Source organism: Lissotriton helveticus, chromosome 4_1 (genome assembly GCF_964261635.1).
Source record: "Lissotriton helveticus chromosome 4_1, aLisHel1.1, whole genome shotgun sequence".
Lineage (NCBI taxonomy): Eukaryota > Metazoa > Chordata > Amphibia > Caudata > Salamandridae > Lissotriton > Lissotriton helveticus.
This window is the reverse complement of record NC_136063.1, coordinates 546094342-546118063: the sequence shown is the minus strand read 5'-3', so window position 1 is coordinate 546118063 and position 23722 is coordinate 546094342.

Sequence of the window (23722 nt, the reverse complement as noted above, 5' to 3'; positions counted from 1 at the left end):
TATATTATATTAGTTTGATTGTACTATCATTTGACTGATGTTTTTCTGGCTTTTTTGCTTTTAGGTGCACAAAAGACTGAGGAGGAGGTGTGTCATCATCACCTGTTGTGGTGCCAGACAGACATCCTACTGCTGTACACGACGTGACGTGTGAGTGACCTGACCAGCCATCTCTGCGAATTGTGCAACTGAGTGCTGCTGACATCAGAAGAAGATGCCCCCAAAGAAAGCAGTACCAAGAAAGTTGCTATTGAGAAGAAGGAACAGAAGAAGAAGGAAGTGTCACTTAAGTCTGGTGTGCTGCCCAAAACCTTTTATGGGACACCAAAAATGACGCCTCCAGCAGCGGTGTTCGGGGGCCAAGCTGGGGGCAGCACCTCTGCTTCAGCGGGCCCAACCCACCAACCCAGGTCCAAGCAGGCCCAAGCAGATGAGTGTGGAAGAGGTAGCCAGCCTAATGGTGGAAAGCAGTGATGCTGAGCATGACCTAAACTTATCGCTATCTCAAAGTAGTACACAATCAACGCAGGAGGAAACACAGCAGATAAGTGGTCAACAACAACAGCCGCAACCACCGCCCGCAATAGTAGTTGTTGTTCCTCCCGAAGTAGGCGCAGTTCAGGAAATTGAGTATCATGGAGAGGAAGAAGAAGAGGAAGCCACTCATTCAGGAGATCCATTCTCTTACAAATCCCCAGAAAGGAAAAGGAGGGTTAGTCCATCAAGTTCTTCGCCAAGCATCCGTTCTGATGATCTAGATGTCACTTGGGAGCCACAACAACCTGAGCATGAGAGGGAGACACATCCCAAGACCAGGCTAGGGAAAAGGAAAGTTCCAGAAAGCCTTACACTTATGGAGGTCTATGTAGAACAGCAGTATAATGATGATGAGCCAGTCATCATGAACATCACTCCCGGCCCCGAGGAGATGGAGAACAACATTATTACCCTATCCAAAATGGCTGCGAGGGATGTAGCACGCATAACTCCAACACAGGTAACACTAACACAAACTCCAGCTTCCATAGTTACATTAGCAAAGGCCGGCAGTGCCCTACATCCAGCACAAGCACCGCCTCAGTAGAAGTAGGTAGTGGTACAGCACAGAGTCAAATTCAACACACACCCTCCAGTTCATCCGACATTGGAAGTGGCACCTCCAGCAGGAGACAAAAGTTAACCTCCCCAGTGTGGGTCTTTACGGTTAGCGAAAAAGAGGAGAACATTGCTATATGCTCCATTTGTAATACCTCTGTTAGTCGGGGTAAGCTTGGTACGAACTATGGTACCGGAGGTCAAATGACCCTTCTGAAAAACACCACTTGATCAACCGGGAGGACCACCTTCGCTGCAAAAACTGGAGCCATTGCTGTTGGTGGCGCTAAACGAGTAGAAGGTCCAATCACGGTGGAACAGGAAGAAGAGGGAGACATTCTCTCTGGTTGTGGTACACAAAGTAGCTCTGTCCCCAGCACTGCAGTGGTACCACCCACATCCTTAGCAACATCTCAGTGGCACAAGAGTAAGAGTCATCCTGAGACACCAAGGAGTACTGCAATGAAAAAAAGTGCGGCTTTGAGCCTAACAGAAAGGAATACCCCACAGCCTACCATTATTAGCATGTTTACTAGGCCGGAGGGGCAGTAGGAACGCAACCACCCAATAGCACGTATGTACAATGCGAAGCTGGCTAAAATGTTAGCGCTGGTCTTTCTCCCTTATTATTTTGTTTAAGGGGTGGGTTTTCTGGAATTTGTGACAACCATCTGCCCAAAATGGAAGGTTCCCAGCCGCTACTATTTCGCCAGAGTTGCTGTTCCAGCACTACATCACGACGTGCTGGAATTGCGTGGAAAAGCCTTAAAACAGAGTTCGGTTCAGAGTATCCACCTGACAACAGACATGTGGACCAGTTGTCAAGCCACTGATTACATGTGCATCACTGCACACTGGATCTCTTTTTCGGGTGTTAGAGAAAAGATATCTGCAGGTGTTGACACTGATGAGATTTTTAATGACACTCGCAAACATGCAACTGTAGCCATGTTTGCTATGGAGAAATCTCATACTGCTGCAAACATTTTGATGGTTCAACAGCAAGGTTTTTGAGTGGCTGCTCCCAAGAGGGCTTAACTTTGGTTTTGTTGCCACGGACAATGGCAGTAATGTAGTTAGGGCCATGAAAGATGGTGGCTATTTCAGGGTCCCGTGTTAGGCACACTGCATTAGCATTATTATTCAAGACTTTCTGAAAAATAAAAGCAAAGTCAGCAACTTACTGACCACCCTCAGAAGAATATGCACACATTTCAACCATTCTTTTAAAGCCCAAAAGAAGCTGAGGGTCATTCAACGTGAGCATAAAATGCCAGTCAAAGCACTCATCCAGGAGCTGCCAACACGTTGGAACTCAACTTATAACATGCTTGATCGTCTGCTTGAGCAGAACATACCACTCCATGCATATGTCATGAAAAGATTAGGGGAATCCTACTGTGAAAGGCATGACCGTTGAGATGGGCCAATGGGACCTTGTTAAATGCCTGACAGAGATGCTACTTCCTTTTGAGGTCTTCAACAGTGAAGTCAGCATGGAGGACTGTACTATGGGCCAATCTATCCCATTATTGCACATGCTAGAGCAAGAGCTGAAGGAGGTGTCTAAAACGTATGCAGGTGTTGATGACAAAGTAGACGCATATTATTTGGCAGACACCATAGCTGTTCGCTTATCTGAAAATACAAGGAATCAAAACAACATTGTGTCACATCCACATTACATTACTGCCGCAATTTTGGATCCATAGTACAAAGTATTTCTAAACAGTAATGCAGTAATTCCTTTTTCAGAAGTGGATGTTGCCAAGTACAATACTTTGAGAGATGAGGAAGCCACTGACTTAGAAAATGAACGACTCCTAATTAGAGGCCCGCCACCCAAGGCCAGAACAAGTACAGGGCATCCAGAGTCGAGTTCTACTTCAGAGCCTGAGAGCAGTGCGTTTGGCTCCCAGCAGTCATCAACACTTCCAATAAGATTAACAACAGCAGCAACAGGATCATCAGTCACTTAAAAAAAAACGGCAACTGATTGGTTTCTACGGAAAGGGTATGGTAAGTCCATTGCTGATGCAAAAGCAAAAGAGGCCAAGCAAATCGGAGCACCCCTGAACATTGAGCGGATGGTCCAGGCCATCTGGATGACACAACAGTGGTCTTCATGGACCAAAGCCCATTGGTATATTGGTATGGGAAAAGAAGCCAATGGCCAGTGCTCAGCAGGCTGGCGATAAAGTATCTGGCTTGCCCTGTCGCAAGTGTCTCTTCTGAGCGTGTTTTCAGTGCTGCTGGTGCCATTGTAACTGAGAAAAGGACCAGCCTCTCCCCTAAAATGGTGGAGAGGTTAACCATGATCAAAATGAATCAGCTCTTTATACCACTGGATTACAAAATACCTGAATCACAGCATGAAGAGGAGAGCGACTTAAGTGACGTAAGTAGTGTGTTACTGTTAGATGATCTACTACATTTGGTTGAACCACCAGAGTTTGATGACGAGCTCCTCTTCCCTGACAGCTTGACTTTCAAATTGTTACTTTCTTCCTTACTTTATTTGTGTGTGTCTCTGTCTTTATGGTTCGCACCAAAACAAACCCATCACCACTGTCTTCTCTTGTTATTTGATTTCCATATTGGAGTTGCACCTCTGTGCATTTCACTGTCCACTCCTCAAAGTCCTGCTCCATCTTCCTGACTCGCCCTAAATACATTTTTTCCCTCAAGCCAGACATTGGATGGAGAACAGAACAAAAAATGTTGCCTCTAACAGTCCCTCCAGAACAAGTGGAATGTGACTATAGCTATCCGCCTTTTGATTCCGAGCCGAAACTTATCACTGTCAGAACTAGGCTACCGCCTCGGAGTCGGCAGGCATTCAAAAGCTCATTAATGTCAGAACAGAAGGTACTTGGCAGAGAAAGACAAGACTCTTCAAATAACTTGCTGATGCCTGACATGTCACATTTCTGCAAACTCAATTGACCAATGACCGCTTCCAAGGCTGCAGCTCATCTCACAGCACTGACCATCTGAACCAACTTTAACAACGACAAAGTGCCACAGATGAATATGAAAACCAAAACAATGACTAACACTCAAAATGTATGTGGAGTAATAATGAGGCCACTGCCTCTGTAAAAAAAAACACACCTGTCAGAAGAACTATGCAGGCATCTGTCGGCCAAAGCGAAGAGCAAAACAGGTAATGATGGCATGCGTTGTATGCAGACTCTGAGTGATTGCTGTTTTTGTGTTGACGCGTTATGCATGAATGAAGTCGAACTGTACTAGTAATTTATTTACCAACTCAAAGTGACTCAAGTGACAGTCAATGTTATGTTTCCCTTCTTGTTAAATAACTGAATTGTACTCCTACTACTGCAGGCCAATATCCGTTGCATTTTTTAATATGGAATGTGGACTTAGTCAGAGTTGTACTCGGTACACTACAGACTGAGTTGGACTTGGACAACAACACACGTACAACACCATGATAATGACCATAATATCTTTGCAGTCAGTCAGTAGGATCGGAGATGGTTGATGGAATAACTGCGTTTCATGAAGTGGCATAAAAGGTAAACACAACAATTCAACCAGAACCTCAGCAGACCTACATGTCCGTGTAGTGGTGGAGTCGAGTGTAGTGGTATGACTGACAGCGGCGCATTGATTTAGTCACTTTATTTTGAAAATGCAAGGTTGCTGTATATGCCTTTGTGTGGCTCTGTCAAAATTTAAGCTAAATGGAGGTTGGGACATGGCCCAGTGCCATGTGGGCCTGCTCTGTCCTGTTGTTGTTGTAGCTTAATGCTGTAAAAAGACAAGTAGACACGATATATCCAAGCCGCCTCAGTCTGAAAGTGTTCTCTCTTCTCTTCTTGCACTCCACTGTAATTGATGCTTTTTTTTTTTATTCATTGATTTTTCAATACCCCTTTTGCTTTTCCACCTACACTTACATGCCGGCCATTACCCTGTGCTATACTGGGAGAAACATCTCACACCTGCCTCTCAATCTGCATCAGTCATGCAGTGGCACCCAACCAAGATTGTTCTGCGGAGCGTCCATCGAAGGGAGGACCAAGAGGAATGACAAGATTCAACTCCACAATTTGACCAGGATAATACAGTAACTTTAGTATCGTTCATCTTTCGTCTTTTAATTAATTTATTCCTTTTTTCTCTTCAATCATTATGACTGTGTGTTTTGTTGTTGTTTGTTTGCTAACTGACCCCTACAACTATTTTTTAATTTTCTTCGCTATCTTTAAAAGTAAGCCTGATACAACATGTAATTTGGGTCTTCTGAGGGCATACACCCAGGCAAGGCAAAATGAATACATCATGCATGCATTTCTTTTTTCTCCCTTTACAGATTTATTGGTTAAGATCATGCGCGTCTGGCAAGATTGTGTTTTGCTTTTGTGGTGTCCATGCATACTGTTTTTCTTTTTCAAACCTTTCCCCAAACCCCCCTTCCCATCCATTCATCAAACCCTAACCCTCTTCCCCCGGGCCATGTGATTTATATTGAGGTGTGATGTGACTACATTATATGTACACCAACAATTGATCACACACTTGACGGGGCAGATGTGGTGAAAGCAACACTAATTCAATTTAAAGGCAGGGTGAGGATCTTCTTCTGCTTTCCCACCCATGCTCAGTCTATGTGCAAGGCAATTTTTTTTTTCAAAGGGACCTAATACATCATAATTAATTGCCGGCATTGATTTCATCATCATCATTATCATCATCCTACGACACAGCAGTAAAGGTTATGAATTGTGTTAAGTGACTCACTCGACACAACTACAGTTTGTAACTTCTTTGTATTAGGCTGTCCCCACCTCCATTATGTTTTATTTTTCCTTAGCAGTTGCAATATTATTTGTTTGGCAGTCTTCTTCTGTACAACACTTTACTTAAGTTCTAATACTCATACCACAGTCTCTCAGGCAAGCGACTGTCTCTTTTTGCAAATGCTACTGCCAGTGTCTACTACTACCACCACATTCATGGCATCTTCTCCATTTTCTTGGGAAACCATGCAGCCATCACTGTGCCAAACTTAATCATCATCAATCACAGGTAAGATAAGTTTGGATGGAGGTATAATGGACTAGGAGGAAAGACAGACAGTACTAGTAGGACAAATACCTCAGTGAGGGGTACCGCATCTATCTGTTTGTGTGTTACAAAATTGGCAGATTATTTACATCCAACAATGAAGGAAACCATGTAACATACATTTGTAAAACAGTAAACCACCCTCAAAACATTGACATCATATGTTTAAGCAAAAAATAAATATAATTTATTACCCTAACAAAAATAAACTATCCCAAACCTGACCCACCCCTCTCCCTAACCCAACCAATGTCCAAAACGAAAAAGTCCAAACAATGTCTATAAACCCCAACGCCCAATTCCCACCCACCAATAAAAGTAATAAAAAAGGGGCAATGCAAAGGGGTCCTAGACAGTTCTAGATTTGTCTGGCTTTAAGGTGTTTGTCTACCAGGATATTAACTCGCTCCTCTAGGCGTGCCATCCGGAGGAGCATCTGGCGGCGAAATGCTCTGCAGTTGCATCCAGGGTGGGGGCAGCAGTGCTTGACAAAGTGCGGTGGTGGGCAGCTGCCTGACCGCGGCGCTATACCAATGGAGGTGGGGCCTGGCTGGGGTCCGGGGCATTGGAGGAGTCTGCATCTGCTGCCGCTGCCTCCTCCTCCTCCTCCTCTGCCTGAGCCACCAGCCGACGCTACTCTTGGCAGATGGCCTCCAGTTTCCGTCACCGGGCCCTGGCTGCCAACTTCTTCCGTGTGGGTTTCTCTTTGGAAGGAAGATCTATATCAAGTAAGAAAAATATTTGTAACCAATACTCTTAGCAAAACAGTAGCACAAAATGTATTCAACACCTAGTGGCACAGTAGCACTAGCAAGCGCAGAACATAACATTTGTGGTAAGTATCTATCCTCCCACTTCCTCGGCCTCTAACATTTGTAGGAGTTTCAGGCATTATACTAGCATTATGGACTCCAGTAGACAGAACACCAGTCTTTTTCTTATCTCTAGTTTAGCTAAATTACATAACCTAGTTGTAGCCGGCATGCCAGCTCAGTCAGCTAAGCTTGCACCAAAGACAAACACACGAGTCATGACGCAGACTCCCGTTAGTTTTATTTGCTACGTCTGCAGGTGGGAAAGCTTGTATTTTTCTATTACGGGTGGCACTGGCCATACTCTCTGTGTTACATGACGGGCAATTGCTCAATTTCACTTTCACTCTGCCCTGGCTACTACAAAAAGGCAGATTATTATTATATATCTGATCCAATTATCATTGCTTACATATGGAACAACGACATAAGGTCAGTACAGTAGCGGTCAGTGGTGGGAGTGCTCACGGGCGGTGACATGGGGTGGGGTAGGGGTAGTAAACTATGGATTATGGCAATTGCAGGTAAGTAAACATATAAATAAATAAAACAAATTTTGATGCGCGCACTGCATCGCATTTGGCGGTGCAGTGCGCACAATGAAATTCATTTTATTTATTTTTATGTTTACTTACCTGTATTTGGCTGCAATCTATAGTTTACTACCCCCACCCTGCCCCTCCCTCTCCCCACATCACCGCCTGCCAGCACTGCCACCACCGACTTCTACTGCATAAGGTACTTTGTTTTCATTGATTGTGTAACCAACAGATAGGCCACCCTTTGCAGGCTGGCTGACACAATCGAAAATTAATTAAAATAGGTAGGGAGCGGTCCTCGAAGTCGGAGGAAGGTGCTTGATTATATATATATGTGATGTATATACATGATGTGCTTGCAAACTACTGTGAGTCAACTGTATTCTGAAAATATAACTTATACTCCCCTCCGCTTTGCTACTCTGGTGCAGTTTCTTTTACATTCTCTTCAAAGTAAGACTCTGCATCCAGTGACAGTTTCCACCTATGCTGTCTATGATGAATACATCCAGGCATCCATCCATTAAAAGTAAATGTCTATAATTCTTTTTTATATATCTCTTAACAAACATTAGTTGGTTTTACCAACAACCACCCATGCGTCCGCTCCTTCCTTGCTTACCTTGGCTTTGAGTTTGACCCAAACACCTCTGATGATTCTTGCTATCTAGTATCCACCCATACTGTGTCGCCCATCCAGACAGGCATCTTCTTTCACCTTCCACCCATCCTTCAACAACACATGCATCTGATCTGATTCCTATCAGCCACCTATGCATGCTTCCAACGTATCCTTCTCTGCCAGTCATATTACATCTCGCCCGTCCTTCCTCCTTCTACCCTTCTTTCCCTTTTTGTTCAACACATCCATCAAAGTCATCTGATATGACTTTTAGTCTTCTCCATAAAACCTTCACAGCTAGAGGCCATTGGTTACTCAACTCACACTGCTAATGCTATTGCTAATGCATTGCTAATGCTAAGTAAAGGGGTCTTCTTCGTTGTATAATGTTCACTGCAACTTCATACTTAATAAGTCTCAACAGTACAGTGAGTGAAGTGAGTACCCTTCCAGCTAGTTGTAATGTCAATAAGTAATGAATATAACTTACCACCGCCTGCCACTGCTGCTGGCTCTTCCCTTGTAGCTCTTGCAGGTGCTGCATCTTCTCCTGCTCCCTCTGGAATGGCCCCATCGCCATCGCCGCTGGCCCCGCAGGCACTGGTTGTTGGTAGTACGCCTAGAAAAACCATGACACATTTTTAGATGCCTGTACTCCTCCCCCTATTTATTTGTTTTCACTAGGAAGATTGAAAAAAAAGTTAATACATACATATACAACATACATCATCACTAGTCCAAATCGGGTACTAGAGTAGAGTCAGTAGACAGTATTAGTGTTATGGTCCCTGGAGTCATATAGGCCTACTCTACTCTTTGGAAAGTTAGCCGGAGCCATGTAACAATTTTAGATTCATGTCTTTTGAGCATTTTACCTCGCAGCTTGTTGTGCAGTAAGATGCCTTTGAGCCCACATGAGTGTTACGTACAAATGAAGAGGTCGAAAAACAAGATACTTTGTTATGGAGTTCGATTAGTCCGTATTGCTTAGCCATAACATGTTACACTTTTTGTCATGACTGTGAAATGCTTGCATAATTGCATCATACTATCTAACGTGCACCATTTTTCTCATAATAGGCGGGAAATTCCCTTCTGCAAACCAGAGTTTTGCAGAGCTTATGATGCATGTAACCAGTATTTCTACGTTCTACGGTGAGGGGTCTCCCAGAATTCACACTGATCTTTTGTCTTCTATCATGCACTTGTAACAAATGTTTACTGTTTTAATCGTATGCATTTTGCTGTTGGAGCTGGCTGTAGTAATTTCATAGAACAACGCACAGAGCTTGTTATTTGAAAAGAAACCTTTTGAACTTACACATAGACTCTGTGGTATTTGGTGTGGTAATGTGCACTTACACGAGTGAGTGCGCGAAAGGGTGTTATGTTCTGGATTGTGTAATAATTGCGTATCTTCGTGTGGGGGTTCGGGACCAAATGAGACACTATAGCTAGTCCGTCAGGGGATTGTGGGTTCTGACTGAGGTGTGAGTAAGGTCCAACCTCCCATCACCAACATCCTATTTTCTTGTGCATAGTTCTGTATGTGGCTGTGCAGAATCCCCACAGCAGTAGTAGTATGTACTATCCCATCAAAAATACTAGTCAAATATCTGGTTGGGCATTTTATTGGTGGGTATTGTCAAAGCCTCAAGATTAAGAAGACTAGAAGAGAAGAACCCAAAGGACAGGACCCGGTGGCTAGAGCTATTGGTCAATCTGAGTTTTATTGAAAAAAAAAACATTAAATAAAGAGTGGACAACTGGGGAAGCTTATCTACAGACAGACTAATAGTAGTAGTACAGAGAGTCTTAGCAGAGGCAGTTAGAAGTAACTTAGAGGCAGGGATAACCAGAATTTGGAACGAGATAGTCAAGATCAAAGAAGCTTTTGTGAAAAATAGAATTAGGAAGTGGAACCAGAATTAATAGTTCAGAAAAAATAAGGTGCAGTAAAAGTTAGGGAAATATAATTGTTAATATTAACCACTGGAGGACTTACTGGGGCCAGCAGCAGGGCCCTCAGTAGAGGAGCAGTCCTCTGGTTGTCCCGCCGACTTGGACCCCGTCTTCTTGCCCCTGGGTGCTGCTGATCATGTAAGATATAATAAAGAAAGAGACAAACATTAATGAGTGCTGTGAAACAAATACATTATTTTAAAAAACGCTCAAAAAACATTTTAGGAATCAACAATTGCAATAAAATTGACCTATCTAATCAGATCGACTACTGGCTTGCGGGATTCACGGACCGTCTACTTATTTATGAAAACGAATCCAGTGTTCCATAATCATTCTGATTCCAGAATACTAAAGGAGCCTAAGTACCACCTGACCCAGACCACCTATTCCAGACGTGCCAATTGTTCACTAAGTCTGCATTTCCATTTTTGTTAGCCTTCAAAAATGCATAGATGAGATGGAGAACACATGCATAAATGTGTGCATACACCAAATTGTTGGTTGGTTGCGTCTGATGTTGTTCTGCTACTGACTGACACTGCTATGCCTACCACTCACTAAACAAACTACAAAAGGTTCAATGAAGGACTGGGGTAAGCAGCACTCAGTGACAGAGAAGGCGTCATGCAGACCGCAAAAAAATTATGAACGAATACTAACTTAACCTAGTATTAATCCATCCACCACTATTTCACAGGAGGACAATGGAAGGACTAGAGTCTAGCAATAGCATTACCTAGCTTAAGTTCTCTATGTAAACTCTTACATAATAATCAGCCCAAGCGAGCGCAAAGTTGCAAACAAGTAAGAGTAGCGCCGAGCGCCTGTGTCCTACAATCACAGAAGATTTTCAAACGTACTTTACCGGTAATGTAAGCAGCAGTAATCTCGTTAATCGTCAAAAAATGTAATTATACACAAGACTTATACTACTATATATCAGCTACTCACCAAGCCCCATGACCACGACACCTAGCAAGTCCGTCCTGCTCCCGCTCCAGGATGTCTGACCACCAGTGGGCCAGCTGGTTATGGGTGCACCGGACCCCAGAACAGCGAAACACTGCCCGGCGCACCTTCGCCCACCGACAGTGATGCTCCTGGGTAGAGTACCCGGAGCCTGGCCTGCCGCCTGCTGCCAAGGTCAAGGGGAGGTGGCGCTGGACAAAAAAACAAGGGTGGCACCCTTCGCCTCGCAAAAAAGCTGCCAGGCCTACACCCCTGCAGGGCGCATTCTGCTGCAAGGCAGGTGGCTCTTGGGCTCAGGCGCCTTGCCCTTGGAGCCGGTAGTGCTACCCTTTGCCATGGTTCTATGGTGTGTGGGAGGCAGAAAAGAAAAGTCAGAAGGAAAAAATAAAGTTAGGGGGAAGAAGTAGGAGCTTAAATAAAGAAGTGATATAAAACAGTAGAAAAGTAAAAAAACACAGTAAAAGTAGAAATAAAATGCAAAATATAAACTTAGGGACAGAGAGAGATAGATGATAAATAATAAAAGTCAGAAAAACAGTGTAAAAAACCAAGGATTGCAAAGATTGAGGGAGGATAGAAAAGCAGGCCCAGAACCATAGCATAGAGTGAAAAACAAGATGGCAGCGCCCTTTGCGACCGTGTGTGTAAGTTCGCACGATATTTTCCCCGAGCACACAATAATCATAGCGAACAAGTAAAACAAGTTCCTGAACATGACATGCGCATCGCGAACACGCTATATGTGACCCGGAACAGGAAATAAGGCATCGCGAGCGGGCAGGACAATTGAAAAACAAGATGGCCGCGCCTATAGGCAACCGCATGGGCAAGTTTGCGAGATACTATCCCCCGAGCATGCAAACAGCGCCCCGAACACACACAACGCATTCCCGAACAAGAAAGTCGCATCGCGAACGGGCGCGACAAGCAACTACGCACGTGTTCGCAACTACGCGTAGCTCACATAGTGCAAGGACATCTTTGTGTAGCTACGCGTAGCGTGACTAAGCGAACTATGCCCAGGGTTACTTCATTGCATGTGTAGTGTTAGAAACAAATTAGTACTCTTGTTATAAAAGCAGGTAAGTGGCTGGACATTGATTTATTGTTTGTAGTGTTTGCACTTTGTGCTAGGAGTTCACTGACCTGTATCTAAATCCCCCCTGAAGGTACCTTGACTGTTCGACCACAGATACTAATGAGAATCAAGTGCAGAAGGGGTACTTGGCCCAGTTGAGCAGGATCCATAGTAGGTTGGGCACCGAGACATCAGGAGTAAAAGACCTCAACCATCACGGTTGGGCCCAATAACCCCTGCATGCCCTGTGGCCCTCTGAAAGGTGTTCTGACACTTTTATTGGATGAGGAAGCCTCACCACACTTTTGTGACATGCTTTGTCATAGGCAACCTCATTCTACTATGATAAGATGAATTATTGAACATGCCTGATTGATTTCAAGATGTACTCCTGCTGTAAGGCTTTAGTAGTGTGGTACTATGCAACGCTGGGCTGTGCATGCGAAGGCTTAAACTGCAGCAGTCAGGCTATAGTGGTAGGCCTGAAGTCATGTTTTCCTTCTCACCCTACTAATTGCACAATAAGTGCTGTAGTCCACAGCTGACATTTAACCGTTTATGGCATGCATGTATTTTCTGCACCATATACTATGGCCTTATAAGAAAGTTAAATACCCATTTTAAACATGTTTTAAGTGTCAGAAATGTATGCAGAAAATGATGATAAGTTAACAAGTAGTTTTCTAACTAGATCTTTGCTTTATTTCAATACTGGAGCACAATGCACATTTGTAAAATGATTGCACAAGAGAAAAGAATATACTGCAGAAAAATTTGATGAAGTAGCAGACTTTATTTGCCTGCAGCAAACGTCCGACCAGTGTTCTGATAAGTAGCGCAAACATTTGCCAGGCATTGTTTGCAAACAGTTCAAAGTCTGCAAAGTTCACTCCTTATATCCTGAATGGGACGTTGTTGACAGAACTAAAAATACATTCTAACACTGCATAAACAAACGCCCATGTGTAGGAACTAAGGTAATATTGCACGTTGTCACTGTTTCTTTAAAAATATTGCACCTGTTTCACAAAGGTAAATGTACACTTTTGCGTAAGTTTACGAACGTTTTCTATTCACAAAGGGATTTATGAGTAGAAGCTTTACAAGTGTGGAGTCTCTGCATATAAAAATATAAGCCTTTTTATCTTCGCAGACTTGGTACTTGTAAAGATACTACTCGTAAATTCCTTTGTGAATAGCAAACAATCGTAAACCTACACAGAAGTGTAAGTTTACCTTTCTAAATCAGGCCCATTGCTTCTGGTTTAATTAATTTCACTTACTTAAATACCCTTTGTGTGAGAGGTGAAGCAAGTGTGGGCTTTTTGGCCCCCACATAATTTAGAGCAAGATATGAAGGCACAGAAGATGCAGAAAAGGTTAGGGCAAGCCTGTCTAAATAAAAGAAGACATACACAGGCGTCATGAGAGAAAGAAGAGGCAAAGAGATAGAAGGGAAGGAGAACTCACATTCATGGACAAGATTAGGGAGAATGGTAAGACTGAGAAGAGAGGAAATATTTAGAGCCATATTTATCAAGGGGTTGCATTGCTGTTACGCCACGCAATGTGGTGAAAAAGTGCGAGTTGTGTTACTCTGCCGCAGAGAGGTGTTCCATGAGTGGTGCGTATGTGTGTGTTCCCACACACCACCCATGGATTTTGAGGCATTCCCATATTTACCATTGGTGGTAGACCTGGGAATCTGCCAAAATGCTACTCCATCCCAAGGGAGGCATATGAGGTGAAATATTTTTCAGCATTCTGCAGCACACATAGAAAAAGAAAAATGAATTGAAGGATTGTTTTTGTGCAGGAAGGCGCTCCTTCCTGCACAAAAACAATCCAGATTACAGCTTACAGCACAGGCACCCTTGCACCATGGTGCAAGAGTGCCTGCATTGGTGCTAGGCAGCACTTTGTGCGCCAGCACTGGGAAAAAGCAAGAATGCTCCGTATTGTGTCAAATAAGGCACATTCCTGCCCTTTCCCTGTCACACAGCGCAGCAAGGTGACTTGCTGCGCTGCACGTCATCACTGCTACATAAATATGGCGCAAGATGTTGTAGCCAGAGGAGTGGTAGCACACACATGCATAGAAGTAGGAGACAAAGAAGAGAATGCAAATGGTAGAAAAAGATACAGATAGAGATTATTATATCACTAGCTTGATCAGTGTAAGAAAAAAACAAGAGCTCCGGCAGAAAGAAAGATCAGTTGGAGCAGCTATTGATGGATGAAGGAAAGAGAGCAAGGAGTAGAAAGACGTGAGACAAAAGTGCTCAAAAGAGTTGTTACCAGAGAATGTATGGAAGATTGGTTTGTATCATTTTAAATTGCAGTTTCAGAAAAGGTGGATACTACATTGGTCAGAATGCAGCGTAAGTTGATGGGATGTTGCTTCAAAATGTTAATGCTTCCCAATATTTGCCCTTTTTACAAAGCTCAGGGAGGAGAACACTGGCACAGTATGGGAGCATATTGCTGGATCTGGAGAACAGTCCTGGGCTTAAACAGCTGAGAGATATGGCAGCTGGAGTTCAGCATCAGCTATCGCAACACATACCGGGTTACTTAGAGTTCTTGGCACCACAACCTTTTCCAATCCTACCCATCTTTCAATGTAATAAAGAGAGGCATGCTAAGATCCAGGTAGATGGCATTCTATCAATCAATGATATTGGTAGTCCAAGTCTCTTGTTGCATTTTCATCCTTTTTGTAGCCTATATATCATCAACCACTATGTTTCACTTGAAACTTGTCATTCAGGATGGGGCATCACAACATCTTCTTAAATTGGTTCTTCTCATATCTCACTAGCAGAAATCTGTTTTGTAAAGCTGAAATCCCATAGCTTTCCACCACTTCTTGTCACCTTCCAGATTCCCCAGTTCTCTATACTAACCTCTATGACGTTTAACCTGCACACAGAAACACTAGGAGTGCAACTTAGCCAATATTCCATTGATATCAACCAATAAATAGGTGATTCCCAACTATTCCTCAAAGTGTCACCACCAAAAACCATTTTTTAATTCAGACCCTTGCTTTTCCTCACTTAAATCTGGATGTTTTCTCTCTACTACAAATTCAAACTAACATAGTTTGAGCGTGTCCTCATTACCGCACAAAATTAGCATTTTCTCTAACCGACAGACATCTGCCGGTCCATGGGACAACCCCTCATATTGCGGGGAAAACTTTTTTTCTGATGTATAATTATTGTTTGTGTGAAGTAGTATTTTAATGTAGCTTATGACCGTAACTGATTGATTATTTTGGACTTAAAACGAGCATTAGAACTACTGTAAACCAGGTCATCCTTAATCATATTAGAACTGCCTTAAACAAGGTCATCCCTATTAAAGACCTAAGTGTACAGAGACTATCTGCTTCTTGGTATAGTGCCAAACTGAAAGACTTAAAATTGAGCTGCTAAAAGGGCAGAGAGAAAATGGTGCAGGTTTTATGGAAAAGAGGTAAGATCAGCTTTAAAATCCACCTCACAGAAATATAAGACAGCAATCGCGAGAGTGAAAGTGGAACACTGCTCTGGTGCTATCTTGCCCGCACCCAACAGTGCAAGAGAAGTTTTTAAAATCAAGCGCAAATTGTCTAATCCAGAATGTTTAAAGCAGAATGTGCCTGCATCTCGGGATCTCTGTGACAAAAACTTTTGAGGAGAAAATTGTTAACATTATTGATGGGATCGGCCTTAGTGTCCCAGGCTCCTATGAGTCCCCCTCAATCTAATGCCATAGATGCTTACTCCCCTTCTGATAGGGATTTTTAAAGCAGAAGAGCAAGTTAGAACACTTTGAATATTACAGAAGAACATTTTAGAGATGTATCAATGGCCACTTCCTATGGATCCCTACTGGATATTTTTCCTCATAGAGTCTGGAAGGAACTGGCAGATGAAGTTCTTCCTTACCTGTGGTCAATCTTTGCTTAGGCATGAGGTTGCAGAAAACTGGAAAAGAGCTGTGATTACACACAGAAGGCATCTTTGGACCCCTCAATTTTAAGCAATTACAGGCATATCTCTCTTCTCCCCTATCCCATAAACTCCTGGAATGTTGCATGAGCAATACCTTATCTCAGTATCTTGAAGTCAACCAAATCTTAGAGGAGGAGAAATTTGGGTTCCACCCAGAAACAGCTCTGGTTACTGCCATTGACGAATTTAAAATGCCTGTAGATAATGGCCATTCAGAGGTATTGATTCTACTGGACCTTTCTTCCGCATTCGATATTGTTAACCATAATATCCTACTGACCAGGCTATCCTCAATTGGTATCAAGGGTTCAGTGATGTGTTGGTTTCAGTCATATCAGGCAGTTTCCCTCCTTTCTGCTCCGAGTTTAGGACCGTTAAAGACAGTGTTCCACAAGGGTCATTGATTAGTCCTATACTTTTTAATATCTACTTGAGCCCTCTGATTTCACTTATTAAATATCATAAGATCAGCCTGGTAAACTACGCTGATGACACTCAGTTGATCCTTAGAAGGAGACCTATCACCAACTGGTTTAAAATGTATTCTTTGAAGTTCAACAGAGATAAAACAGAGTTTCTCGCTGTCCGATGAATACGTGTCCAGCCTCTCTTCCATCTGATTTTGACCAGTGCCCGCTGTTAAGACCTCCTTACTATCGGAGGCCATCAGCAAATTTGGGAATCACCTTTGACAGGCGGCTTAGCTTGGAGCCCCACGTTAATAAGACAGCAGGGATCTGTTTTGCTCTAATTAAAGCACTGTATCAGATTATCCCTTGACTTCCAAACTCTTCTAGAGCACTGGTAATCGGCAGTGTGATTTTAAGTCATTTGGATTACTACAACGCCCCACAACTTGCTGTGAGTCCTCTTTCCCCACAGGATCTGCGGAACACAGAGCACTGTTACACAAATAGATTGCAGTATTAGAAAACCTGCATTATGAATGAAACTTTCCATTGTGTACCTGATGTATAATTTTGAACGATTTCCACTAGTTCTGTTGTAGGTGTGCTGAGGAACATAATTCTATGAGCTATTTCTAATATTTCATATTGTGTTGTACATCTCCGGCGAGCAGTTGCTAACGAAGCAAGCAGAAGATTTCTCTTAACTTAAGAAATGGGTTAGTGCTAAGAACCTTTTAAATTTATGAAAATGCTTTTTATTTGCCAATGCAACCCAAACATTATTGTGCCATGCTGAATTTACAGATTTTTTATTTAATATGCATACATTGTGTATCAAAATAAAACCCTTGGTCTTGAAAGATCAGGGATGGTTTTCCATTTTCTTTCCGAAACTTTAACTGATAATTTTGAGATTTTTCCTCTTTCAGATTGCTGTCAGTACTCTTTATGAGTTTGACACTGAAATTAGCGAATTAGGGATTTTGTCATGAATTGTGATACTGCTTTTTGTATCTGAGACTTCATGGCAAATTATGTCTTTCTCTGAACTGATTTTCTTAACGATCTTGAATTAAACTTTTAAAATGTACTTTTGATCTAGAACTCAGTTCTTGAGTGGTTCCAGTTCTAATTATGATTTTACTCTGCTCAATTTGTGGCATTGAAGGGGGGGTAGTCTCTTATCACAGGATCAATGAGAAGCGTCAATGGGTTAAACTGTAATTTTGGGGTTTGGCTCCCACCTTACCACACATCGATGCAGTAGCTTGATTAATCATCAACCAGAGAAAGTTCAAACTTATCTTCCCTAGCTTAAAATAACTACATTGGCTTACTTTTCCTGAAAGAGCTTACTTCAGATTCATTTGTGTAATTTATAATGCGCGCCTCAAGAGTAAACATGACTACCTCACCTCTACATTTATCATATCTAGTATTCAAGACACTACTAGGCTCACATCCTTGGATACATTGGAATTCCAGGCTTTCTGTGCACAGGGAACCAGACTCTGGGACAACTCCCCCTTGCACATCAGATGTACTCATTTGTTAGTAAAATTGAAGAAAGGTGTTGTAAATGAAGCTAGTAGGCAGATGTAAGGCTTAATACCTATTTATTAAGCACCACAAAGAATAACTGGTGTTCCCATCAGAAAGCAGGGAGCTAACTGACAGGGCAGAACACAGGAGAAGATGACATCAGGGAAAATGGAATGCAGGACTTAAAGGGGTACAGAGAAACATAAGTGAAGAGAATACAACATATCCTCTTCCCTTCATATGGAGAAACAAAAAAAAACAAAGGAAAGTAAATCTAAAAAAAACATAATAAGTACATGCTCTTTGTTACAGAGAGAAACCTTACTTGCAAATATAGTCATGTAAATAACCTGGAGGTCTTCTTACTCTCTGAGTTCTATTGGCATAAGACCCATTGGTAGTACTGGCATTTGACTCATCGGTTCTCACCGGTTCTTGCTCGGCTTTTTTATACAGTGCCACACGTCTCAAGTTCCAACTCTCACCATTATATAGAGTGACAAATCTTTTATGAACAGACCTGACCTTGAATGGTCCCCTGAACTTCGTCAATCCGACACTCACTTGACCTGGTTTGACTTTCACCCAATCATTCACAGCAAATCTACACGCGCCATCTGATTCACGCACGGTGTCAGGTTCATCGGGAGCAGCAGGAAGGTCAGCGTTCAGATATTCTTTCATCCACGCAGCCACCAGTTTAGTGCCTGCTGAACGTCCCCTCATGACAGAAAACGGGATCAAACCGGTCACACTATTTTCAGTAGTCCTGTAGGCCCAAACCAGGTCATTAACCAAATTCCTCACATCCTTTCTTGAAGAAATCGCCATTTGAATGGCACCTTTAACCATGCGGTTGGCTCTCTCCACTATGCCATTCCCCTGGGGGTTGTAAAGTGAGGTCCTTGAGTGTGCAATACCACATCTTCCCAAGAAATTAGCCATCTCTAGGGAGGTGAGCTGCATCCCATTATCGGTAATGATCCTTGTGGGAAAACCTTCCTCTTTAAAGATCTCACTCAGCACAGTAATGGTGCTGTTCGTAGTGATTTCTTTCATGAATTTGACTACCAGCCACTTGGAAAAGACATCAACTACTACTAACCCAAACCTCATATCTTGACTCAACTGGTAGAATGGGCCAATAAAATCAAGACATATGGTGTGCCAAGGACACCCGGGATCTACTATTGAACCACAACCAGTATGGCTACCCACTTTAAGTCTCTTCTCGCTTTCCAAGCAATCGGTACATCTCTCTACCCACTGCGAGATTTCGGAGTCCATTCCGGGCCACCAAAAATTCTCCCTGATTCTCTTCTTAGTAAGGGACTGCCCCAGGTGACCCTCATGGGCTAACTTAAATAAAGTAAAACGCACTTCTTGTGGAGGAATGAATTTGTCGTCTATTAAAATCATGAAACCATCTTTGTCCAAGATAGACAATTGTTCCAGAACCTTTAAATAGGGACGAAGTGCGGGAGATAAGCAACTCTCTCTCCTTGGACCCTTCGCTATCAGGTCTTTGACTCCACACAACACCACATCTTTAGCCATAGATGTATTCCACAAACTCCTACTAATTGCCCCAGCACACATATCTACCACTTCGTCTACAGCTGCAACAGAACCCTCTGAGTTGAGAGATTCTACTCCTAATTTGTCCACCCTCTCCCAAGGTAGTGGAAGTCTAGAGAGTCCATCCGCCTGGCAATTCCTCCAACCGGGAATATATTCCACAGTGTACAAGTACTCTTGGATCCTGGCAGCGAGTCTGGCTAACCTGGCAGAACCCTTGCCAGCGCCGCCAGGTGAAAGTATTTTAACTAGGGGTTTGTGATCTGTCAATAGCGTGAACTTGAACCCCCACAGGTACATCCTATAATATTCGCAACCCCATGCTGCGGCTAGAGCTTCACGCTCGATTATAGAGTAATTCCTCTCGGCTGTAGTGAGTGTTCTCGAGGCAAACGCTACAGTTTTAAGACCAGATTCGTGTACTTGAGCCAGAACTGCACCAACACCCACAGCACTCGCGTCTACTGTCAAAACTGACTTGCGGTTGGTGTCGAACGGTGTTAAAATGCCTGCCTCGCAAATTTCCACCTTGATTCTTTTAAAACACTCGTCTTGCTCCACACCCCACACAAACTTGCATCCATTCCTCAACAGCACCTTGATCTTTTCGGTTTTCTTTGCAAAATCTCTTACAAACTTAGCGTAGTACTCGATGAGGCCAAGGAATGACCTCAACTGATCTTTATCACCTGGAGGTGGTGCATTTCTAATGGAGTCTAATAAGTCTCTCTTGGGTTTTACCCCGTCAACAGACAAGGTATACCCAAGATATTCAACCTCCTCCACCGCAAATTTACATTTCTCTTTCTTAAGAGTCAATCCTGCTTGTTCCATCCTCTCCAAAACGGTCTTCAAGATCACATTGTGTTCTTCAATAGTCGCTCCAAATATCAGGACATCGTCCTGAAAATACACTACATTGTTCACGCCCTTCAGTACAGCACCCATCATCCTTTGAAATACCCCGGCTGCAGAGGCGAGTCCAAAAGGCATTCGCGTAAATTGGTATATTCCCTCGGTTGTTATGAACGCTGTCAGTGCTTTTGAGCCTTGGTGCAGTTTTATTTGATGATAGGCGCTGCGAAGGTCCAATTTGGAAAAATACTTTCCACCTTTAAGTGATAAAACCAACTCATTGATGTTCGGTAAGGGGAAGTTGTCTACTACAATGTTTTGGTTCAGGGTGCGAAGGTCCACACAAAAACGAAATTTTCCATCGGATTTGGTCGTAATAACTACGGGGGAAATCCAGGGTGACGTTTCGATCTGCTCTATCACACCCTGATCTAGCATCTCTTTCAATATCTTTTTCACTTCCTCGCGTGCAATGCAAAATAGCCGGGAGAAAGCATAAGTTTGATTTTAAAAAACTTGTTTGTGTACTGTGTTCCTGTAACTCTTCCCTCCTACCTGCACTCCTTGGCATCTTTTAAACAGCGCTACACGCTGCAACGACCCCCTTCTCTCTGCCGCCATTCTCGAGCGCGAGGCGCGCCACAGACACGCCCCCTCTGTTGGCCACGCCCCCTCGCCAAATTGTATAAATACTATGCGCAGACGGCAGGCGCCTCACTAGCGATTGGACTCCTGAGGCAAAATAGCCGGGAGAAAGCATAAGTTTGATTTTAAAAAACTTGTTTGTGTACTGTGTTCCTGTAACTCTTCCCTCCTACCTGCACTCCTTGGCATCTTTTAAACAGCGCTACACGCTGCAACGACCCCCTTCTCTCTGCCGCCATTCTCGAGCGCGAGGCGCGCCACAGACACGCCCCCTCTGTTGGCCACGCCCCCTCGCCAAATTGTATAAATACTATGCGCAGACGGCAGGCGCCTCACTAGCGATTGGACTCCTGAGGCAAAATAGCCGGGAGAAAGCATAAGTTTGATTTTAAAAAACTTGTTTGTGTACTGTGTTCCTGTAACTCTTCCCTCCTACCTGCACTCCTTGGCATCTTTTAAACAGCGCTACACGCTGCAACGACCCCCTTCTCTCTGCCGCCATTCTCGAGCGCGAGGCGCGCCACAGACACGCCCCCTCTGTTGGCCACGCCCCCTCGCCAAATTGTATAAATACTATGCGCAGACGGCAGGCGCCTCACTAGCGATTGGACTCCTGAGGCAAAATAGCCGGGAGAAAGCATAAGTTTGATTTTAAAAAACTTGTTTGTGTACTGTGTTCCTGTAACTCTTCCCTCCTACCTGCACTCCTTGGCATCTTTTAAACAGCGCTACACGCTGCAACGACCCCCTTCTCTCTGCCGCCATTCTCGAGCGCGAGGCGCGCCACAGACACGCCCCCTCTGTTGGCCACGCCCCCTCCAACATCCTGTCCCACTGCCTTAAATCATGTGTCTTGGCAGGAAGCGCAGCGGACGAGCGCAGCGGGCGCGACGATTGCGCGCCGAAGGCGCGCCTAAGGCAAGCCCGTCTGCGCCCGTCCGCGACTGGCCGGGACTAGGGGCATGTCACTCCGCCCCACTTATCACCTACACCCCGGACCTACTTCGTAGCCTCCAGGGCCCTTGGCCCATCACGGTCTCCATCTGCTCCCGCATCTCCTCTCTTGGTTTAACTCCCCCCACCGCCCCTCTCTCTCCTCTCTCCATAGTTGATTTCTCTCCCACGTCTGGTAGCACGGTTCCTTCATCAACCCCCAAAACCTTTACGGCCTTCTACCTTAATACCCGGTCCGCTGTCGCTCATGCACATGAGCTCTCGGTCCTACTGGATCTCCATTCCCCCGATCTTCTCTTTTTAACTGAGACATGGTTCAGCGATGACTCCCTCCCCGCCCTTTTATCCACCTTACCGGCCACCTACTATGCCCTCAGGGCGGACCGTCCATCAGGTAGAGCCGGGGGTGGCGTGGCGGTCATCGCACGCACCGATCTTCCCTTTCAAATTTTATCCCTGCCTAACATTGCGACCACCGAATTTCTGGTGATCCGCACAGTCTCCACCTCTCCTCCCCTGACTTGCTTTCTTACCTATCGTCCCCCTCAGTCCCCCCTACAGTTTCTCCCTGACTTCTTGGAGGTCCTGGCCACCATTACAGTAAACAATTCTTCTATCCTGCTCCTTGGTGACTTTAATTTCTGGCCCTCCGACCCCGCCGAATGCCCATCCTCGAAGGAATTTTCTGAAACCCTTCACTCCCTTAATTTCACACCCCATGTCCACTCCCCCACTCACATTAAAGGTCACTTGCTTGACCAGATTTGGTCCCTGAACTGCCCTGTACAATCACTCTCAATCTCTCCTTGCTCTTGGTCTGACCACCACCTGATCTCATTTCTCCTTCCTACTCTTCCCCCAATTAAGCTTCCCCGACCCAAAAACACCTGGGTCCGATCATGGGGCCGTGTCAACCTTGAGAATCTTTCTGCTCTCCTCACCTCCTCTCTCCCTTCTCTTCAGGGCCTTACCACCGTCTCCCAGGTTGAAGCCATAGATCAGTGGCTCTCCCACGGCCGCGACTCTGTTGCCCCGCTCAAACGCATTACTTCTGAACGCGATAAGGACGCCAACCGGTGGTTCAATGAAGAGCTTAAGGCCACCAAACTAACAGTGCGCCGCGCGGAGCGGGCTTGGAGGAGAAACTATTGCCCCGCTTTGAAACTGGAATATACCAACATACTCATCCAGTATAAAAAAGACATCTTGGGGGCCAAAACATCATACTTCTCCTCCAAAATCCTAGCCGCGGAGAACCAGTCCAAGGAAATTTTTACCATCATTCACAACCTGGCGTTCTCGGACAGAACCACTCTCAAACCAGCCCCATCCGAAGAACTCTGTTTTTCTCTCAATAATTATTTTATTGACAAAATTACCACCATCAAGGCCAATATCCCTTCTCCTTCCTTATCTTTTGTTGATCCTCATTGTCCCCCCCCCCAAGGGTGTATTCACCACCCTTCCCCCTATCACTCTGGAAAGCTTGACCTCCTTGGTGCCCTTGATCAAATCTGGCTCTCCGCTCGACCCCTGCCCCGCTCACATCCTCCGTCATAT